The sequence below is a fragment of the Oryza sativa genome, chromosome 3, assembly GCF_034140825.1.
Source record: "Oryza sativa Japonica Group chromosome 3, ASM3414082v1".
NCBI classification, from domain to species: Eukaryota; Viridiplantae; Streptophyta; class Magnoliopsida; order Poales; family Poaceae; genus Oryza; species Oryza sativa.
The window spans coordinates 18,954,381-18,962,123 of record NC_089037.1 but is presented as its reverse complement, the minus strand read 5'-3'; the positions used below and the strand labels follow the sequence as shown (position 1 = coordinate 18,962,123).

At 40.3% G+C, this 7,743-nt stretch overlaps 1 long non-coding RNA gene across 2 annotated transcripts; it reads right to left on the bottom strand.

Moving 5' to 3' along the window:
* Positions 1 to 3,494: 3,494 nt before the first annotated feature.
* Positions 3,495 to 7,218, bottom strand: LOC9269499 (uncharacterized). 2 transcript variants are annotated; one of them, XR_001544178.3, is made up of 3 exons: positions 4,485 to 7,218; positions 4,328 to 4,395; positions 3,495 to 4,240 (listed from the first exon to the last, which is right to left on the bottom strand). It is a non-coding gene; the product is annotated as an uncharacterized lncRNA (long non-coding RNA). The 2 variants fall into 2 exon arrangements; XR_010740230.1 differs by having other exon boundaries at positions 4,335 to 4,395; positions 4,485 to 6,622.
* Positions 7,219 to 7,743: the final 525 nt, after the last annotated feature.

Sequence of the window (7,743 nt, the reverse complement as noted above, 5' to 3'; positions counted from 1 at the left end):
CAGGAATTGAAAAGGAGGGAGTTTCTTTCTCAATTCCTCATCCATATCCCACCAAAATTTACATGTCTCCCAACCAAACAGAACAGCTAATAGTCTCATCCCTCTAAACTCCTAATCCCTTTTAAAAACACCCCCAACCGAACAAGTCGTAAATATAAAGCATGGCTGGATTTAATTTTTATTAAATTCTCCATAATTAATTATACTCTCTGGAACTTCCTTGGATTTTTCAGAGCTCAATTACTAATTTTAATAAAAAAAGACATTTAATAATTATTTAAATATTAAATTGATCATTAAATGATCTGGGTATAATTTTTATTAAATACTCTGAGTGTCCAATTAGTTTCAGGATCTTTCTTGAAATTATTCGAGCACCGGAAGTATTTTAACAATTCAAATATTATTTCAGTGATTAATTTATTCGGAAAAGTAATTAAAAATCCCCTTTTCCTTTTCGGGCCGAATCAGGAAAAGCCCTCTCTCTCTCTCGGCTCATTCTTCCTTTTTTTTCCGGCCCTTTTCCTCGCGAAGTCTATTCTATTTCCCTCTTGCAAGTCAAGCGTAGCAAGCAGCCATAAGTCTATATCATATCCTCCTGTTTTCTTTTTCTTTCATCCCAGTAAAAAGTCTGTTTGTATCCCTGTCGCTAGAGTGCTCTTCTTTCGTTTGCCACCCTCGCCTGACCTCACCGTCGCCCGTAGCACCACCGCCATCGCCATCCGAGCACCGCCGTGGTTTCAGCCGCTGCTAGCCGCCGCCTCAGTCGCCCCCAGTCAATGCCATTGCCCTCCTCGGCATCGCAGCAGCGAGAAGAAGCCCGGCCACCCCTCTGTTGCCGCCGTTCGTCGCCGGAAAGTCGTCACCGCCGTGGATCCGGAGCTCGCCGCCGGTCTCTCCCGTCGCTGCTCATCGTCGTCATCAAGTCGGTAAGGATCGCCTCGATCTCTTCTTCCCCCCTGTGCCCTTTTGTGTCCGCCGGAGCGCCGCCGTACACCGTCACCGCCGCCATCCAAAGTTACCGCCGTTGATCCCGTGTGGCGTGTCCACATTATCGCCAGTCAGCCGCCACCTCAGTGCCACGTCGCCTCTTCGCCCACGAGACAGCCATCTCAAAACCCTAGATTAGATCAATTCGAGCCATCCGATCTTGGTCAACTCGGTCAAGATTAATCTCAGCTGTCCAAATCAATATAAATATTTTTCCCTCTTTTCAATGACATATTTTAATATATGTCCTCTACCAAATATGATCCAATCTATTTTCGGATAATGTCTTTAATCTTTTATCCCAGTTATAAATTATCTGTAAATTGCTTAATTAATTTGGAATAGTATTTTCTTTAATAGGTTTAATTGTATTAAATCTTGTCAAATTCATAATTAATTTATATGAAGTCAGAATGAGGCCGTTCAAGGCTCTAAATTCATCTAAAATCATGGTCTACATGTTTGTTTACTTTTTATATACTGTTTATTTGGAGTTTCTTAGTCTTTTTCCTCATTTTACGTGTTAGCTGTCGTTTTCGTCGTTTCGGAGGTTCGTGAGTGCGTCGGAAGTGTTTCAGAAGATTAATTTAAAACCGATTATTGCAAGGCAAGTCACACAGATCCCAAACACAATCCTTTGAGCATGTTGATCCTATATTTAAATTCTCTATTTATTTCAAGTACGCATTTATTTATGAATGTCATCAGGTGGTAAGCCTTTTCCCTATATTATGGCCAAAGATGACTTTATTTTCCTATGGATTATAATTTGACTAGCTTGGACCTTATATATTGGTTTAGCTAGATATTAGATGTAATTGCTTAGCTGTGCTCAGAAACATTAGCACACTATTGGGATAACTAAAGCTTCACTATTACCTAATGAAGGATATTTAATGGTAGCTCACGATGGCTAGTCGTGATTGGTTAATTAATTAATTTGCCAACTAAAACCTGATAATGGTGGGTTGTGAGCACATGGTTTTGATGGTTCGTGAGCTAATGTTGTGAAACATTAACCGTACCAACCACAAACTAGCATGGGCAATGGCTTTATGTTTTGTATAGCATGGTTCATTGCGGGGCACTAGACTGTGAAGCGGCGATAAGTCCGTGGGGTCACTGGGGAGTCTATACCTTGGTTAAAGGGGTTGATTATGATCCAGGAACGGTGCACTGCTGTGAATTGTGTTATGCGGAGGGTACTGTCACAGTCTCGTTTCGAGGTACCGTGGTGGTACTGAGGGCATGGTAACATGTTTTGGGGCTATGTCTTGTGGGTACAGTGGTACATCTCTGGCTAGAGTAAACCTATTTGAATAGCTGTGCTTGCGATTATGGGCGGGTTTAACAATGTTTTTCAATATTAATCCCACTCCATTCATTAATAATAATTATGTGATAAATGATGGTTCCAGTTTAACTGCTAGTTTGGAAAGGCAAATTCCTGGTTTGGAGGTTTGATCTGTACGACCGGGGTTCGTTGTTCAGGTTTGGTTGGACCGGTGCAGCATGGGTGTGCTGTTCGGTGTTAATGAATATTGATGATTAATTACTCTACTGTTTTACTCCGCTTAAATATTTTGCTAAATGTTGCTTTTGCAAATGAGCCCTATATTATGTCATCCTTTGTTATCTTGTGCACTTGCATGCTTGCTATGTGGCTTGCGGAGTATTCCATTACTTACCTTGCAATAATCAATCAAACCTCAGTGGAAGAAAAGTTGGAAAGGAGAAGACGTTTGGCTTATACCCCAGTTGAGCTACCTATGGGAGTGGAGCTGGTGCCATCGCTAGACCGTTTATCCGCTTCAGTTGTTTTTTTTCTTTTGTAAGTATGTAAAGTTATTAATATGATGGATTTGTATATTAAATTGTTAGTTTGTATACCTCGGCTAATTTCTAGATGAGGATTTTATGTATAAATTAGTTTGGAAATTACTAGTGAATTTTCGGGCGTGACACTTGCCCACCCACGGAATGCACCTACGGCCTTGGCACGGCCAAATAAGGCTCGGGTTGTGACGTGCTGGCCCGAAGGCACGATAAGTCCACCATACTCGTCCTTGAATAAGTAAATTTTGCCTACCTCATCTCTTTGGCGTGTCTTACATAGCTAGAATTAGGGGTGGATAGCGAGCCAGCTCGGCTCGGCTTGGCTCGTTATCCTAACAACCTAGAAACCCAGCTCGGCTCGGCTCGTTTGAAAGCTCGAGCTAGCTCGTTAGGCTCGCGAGCCAAACCAACAAGACAGCAAGGATGACAGTGTGATACATTATTATATAGGTTAATAGGTTGTTTGAGTATGCAAATCAAATGCAATTGTATATAATAATATAAATATGAAAATATCAAAGCAACAAATCACAAATTCACAAATCACAATCACATATTCACATTCATAGTCACAGATGAGATAAGTAATCTACCAAAAGTCCATGATTAAACACAATTTCACAAATCACAACTTCAGAAGTACATAACCACAGTCACACTCACATAGATTGACGGATATCAAATCAGTTCATCACATCACATATTCACATATTCACATATTCAGAGCCACAGGCAGCCACACCACATGCTGACATGCCCACATAGGTGGTAGATAGGTTCCAAGTTCCAACTTCCAAAGTCCAGTACAATAATATATACTTCAATAGTTCAATACATCAAAATTTAACATAAATGCATAACTAGTAAAGCTGCAGCCTGCAAGGTTCATCATTTTCATCCAAGACAATTGCACATAAACACAAAACACAAGTGGAGTGCAGTTTAGAGCAGCAGCTGCTGCAGCCCTGAGCCCTTGACAGCTTCCTTTCTCCCTCCATAGTCCCACTCCCATCCCTTCTCGGCTTGTTTGGTAACTCGAGGGAAGGGGATTGGGAGTTTACACGAGGGAATTGATTATGAGATTAAGATGAGAATTTGATTTTTAATCCAAATATCTTGTTTGGTAGAGGTGATGGAAATTGATAGGGAGTTTAGTTGGAGATTAAGTCATTAATAAAAACGGATGACTGAGATTTGCTTAGAAAAATTAAAGGAGGAATTCCCTCCCAATTACCTGCCCCTACCCAGGTATTGAAAAGGAGGGAGTTCCTTCCTCAATTCCTCATCCTCATCCCACCAAAATTCCCATGTCTCCCAACCAAACAAAACACTTAATAGCCTCATCCCTCTAAACTCCCAATCCCTCCTAAAAACTCCCTCCAACCAAACAGGCCGTCTCTTCTAGAGTTGTAGCCTGCAAGTAAATACACATATGTTAATCATTAATATGACACTGAATTAGCAAAAGAACTCAGTCAACTTAAATATAAATTGTACTTACTACTTACTAGTTGCTTGACACCACACAATTAGGGAACTCCACTATTTCAATATCATCATCTCCACCATCTGCTTGTAAAAACAGTCCAAAATAGGCAATTTATACAAAGACTTGACAAAAATAAAAGTAAAAATAAGCTTTATATTACATTACATACCACAAGAATAGGTGCACTGTTATCATTTTGAGAGGCTCTTATCCAACTTGATGCACAAACCAAAGCCTGAACAGTTTCTGCCTTCAAAGAACTCATATAGTTGTTGACGGTCATTAGCGATCAGTTTCGGCCGTCAAAATTACCAAAATAGAGGAGAACTAGTTATACTTGCAATGCATATCCATGTTAGAATAATAATATTCCACTAGTATTTGTTTCACTAACCTTTTGCAGAGAACAAACAATAAGTGGAGGAGAATCGACATCAAATCAAACGATAAATCAATCGGACGATATCGAGAATCAGACTTATGCATGAATGGGCCAAGAAATCAGAATTGACACGATCAATTGGGCCAAAATTCACAAGTCTATAAAGAGAAGAAGTCCAATAAGTCGCCAACCGAAGATGGGCTGGTTTGGGCCAGCCCATGGTTCAGCCGAACCATAGGGTTCGGCCAAACCCCAATCTCCACCGTTGAGGCCAGGGTTCGGCATGGACGTCCAGGATTGCATCCTAATGACGGTTGGAGGGCACTTCGGACAATTCCCCTTCCACAACCGTCATACCTACCTCTATATAAGGACTTCACTTTCTCACTTCACTCACACATCTCAAGCAAAGCTCTCTCATATTCTCTCAAGTTTAGTTTAGTGTTATCAAGCTAGTGGAATAGGAATAGAGTATAAATCGGAGTCCAGAAGCCTTCAAAAGAGTTCGGGTATGGCTCTAGTAGCTCTTCTCTTCTCTTTTGTAAGATGCTTTGGTACGGGTATAATGTTTGCTTATGCAATTACTCTATATCATGATGATGATATTAGAGTAGTATCTGGTAGTTTAGGCGTGGTGTCTAGACTACGGGATATCATTATTTGGGGTTATATGCTGCGGATGAGAGGTGGGCCGCTGTTGGTGACAGCTCAGTACGGGTATTCCTCCGCGCGTGTATATAGTCCTAAGTTAATTTCCTAGGGAGGGTACTCCTCCGTATTTACCCCGATTGTATGGTCATGACGGACTGTCGTAAGGAACTCGGCAGTCAGGGGTGGCTTCTCAAAGTACCAGCAGGGCAACGGAAAGAGGGTATTAGCTAGTATGTCAGATAACTAGGATGTATGTATATTCTCAAGCAAAGCTCTCTCATATAATTTATATGAGAATGAGTAGTTCCCTGGTTGTGTGTCACTCTACCCTTGAATTATATTAACCCCTGCTTAGACTATAATTATTACAACTAACATATAAATTATTAGTCAGGTTCTCTCTACCATGATCTTCCCACGGGATTAAATACGATACCCTTAGAATACTCTCAGGTGAAATGCTACAATGGTATATCCGTGCGCTTGCGGATAAACTCTGTAACCATAATATACCAGGAGTATTTCTGTGCCATTGCTGGGAATTATATTTCTAATAATGTCGTTAAGAAATACCAACAATAGTCATCAAGAATTCTTCCTCCATTGCTAAAAGTAGACTCTAACGACACACTACTAGCTGGAGCAGCCAAGAATCACTTTGCCATGTTAGACACAACAGAAAACCTATGAGCATCAACCTTCCAAAAATTCAGCACGTTGAATGTGCTATCATCTATGGGCACATTTAGTTCATCTAAATATATGAGTAACTCGGACTTTGAGGATTCTGCAGCATTTGATTCCAAAAAGGACTGGAGTCCACTTGGAACAATTGAAACCAACGACATTCTTGTATCCCTTGAGGATGAGGCAGAGTGAGCAATGTGTGGGCTGTTCTCACCTTGCTTTTGGCGACATATTGCCTCATACATGTTGTATAGCTTTCCCAACTCATTAGTTATGGCAGCAACCTCTATTTCAGACCTTGTCTTGTCAAATAATTGACCAAAGCACCATGTAATGTACCTCATTTTGAACCTAGGGTCAAGGACTGTAGCAATAACCATGATATTGTTTGTGTTCTCCCAATATTTATTGAATTTGTCCATCATTGCATCAGTCATATTCAGCAAAAATACATCATTAGGATCAGGTTCATACAATCCAGTCTGTTGTCCTAACTTTGCAGCTTCTGCAAGCCTAGCTTGTGCTTGTGTTTGTGCAGCTAATATTGATATTTTAACTTTTACAATGTAAGGATAGAAGACATTGGCAGTGGGGTAGGTTGACCCTGAAAATGCAATGGTTGCACTAGCCATTGTTCCCAAGATGGGCTGAATTTTCTCAAACAAATTCCATTCAAATTATAGTGGTTGCCACTCATAGTAGTTGTCTACTTCAGCATAATAATCAAATGCATTTCTATACTCAATGCCTGACTCTAGCATTCGATTGGTTGAACTCCACCTTGTTTTAACATCAAAGACACAACCCTCTTCCAACTTTAATAGAGAAAGTGTTGCACACTCCCACAAATTTGTACATACGGGCTGGAGACCTCTTAAAGTACTTCACAGTGTTCCTAAGATTGTTTATCAAAGGTTGAATTGGTTGCAGGCCATCATTAACCACCAAATTTACTATGTGGGCAGCACAACGAACATGGGAATAGTCTGAATCAAACTGTCCATTCTTTCTAGCAGCAAGCTTAGACTTCAAATTAGCAACAGCCGTGTCATTGTTTCAAGCATTATCAAGGGTTATTGTCATGACCTTATCTTCTATTTTCCATTCAACTGATCCACCTCAATAAAGTTTAGGACACGACATTGCAAAACCCAATCAACATCTATGTAATGAGCCACCAAACACATATACTGAATGTTTTGATTAGATGTCCACATGTCCATAGTTAAACTTATAGACTCAGCCTCCCTAAGACTCTTTTTGAGTTGGTCCTTTTCAAATTCATAAACCTTCATGCATTCATTTTTTATGGTCTTTCTACCAATGAATTCATAGCTACTATTCATCCACTTCATCAAGGTATTAAAACCTTTATGCTCAACAATCCTAAATGGGTAATCATGTTGAATTATCATACGAGCAATTAGAAGTTTCGTGTGGTCATGATCATACTCACTAGGATGGACAAGCATAGAACCATCACATGAAGGAAAGTCAAGTGTACCTTGAGCTTTAGCCCTTGCAAGCTTGTTCAGGTAAATCGTGCACTTATCTAGGTGACAATTCAATGCTTTGGTGGTTCCCCCAGGGTGGTATGCATAGCTGTGATGACAAAATCTGCAGTTGGCCTTACATTCCATTTTCCCATTCTCCTTCTTTGAGGGAACATTGATCACCTTGAAATATTTCCAACAACTATCCCGTTTTC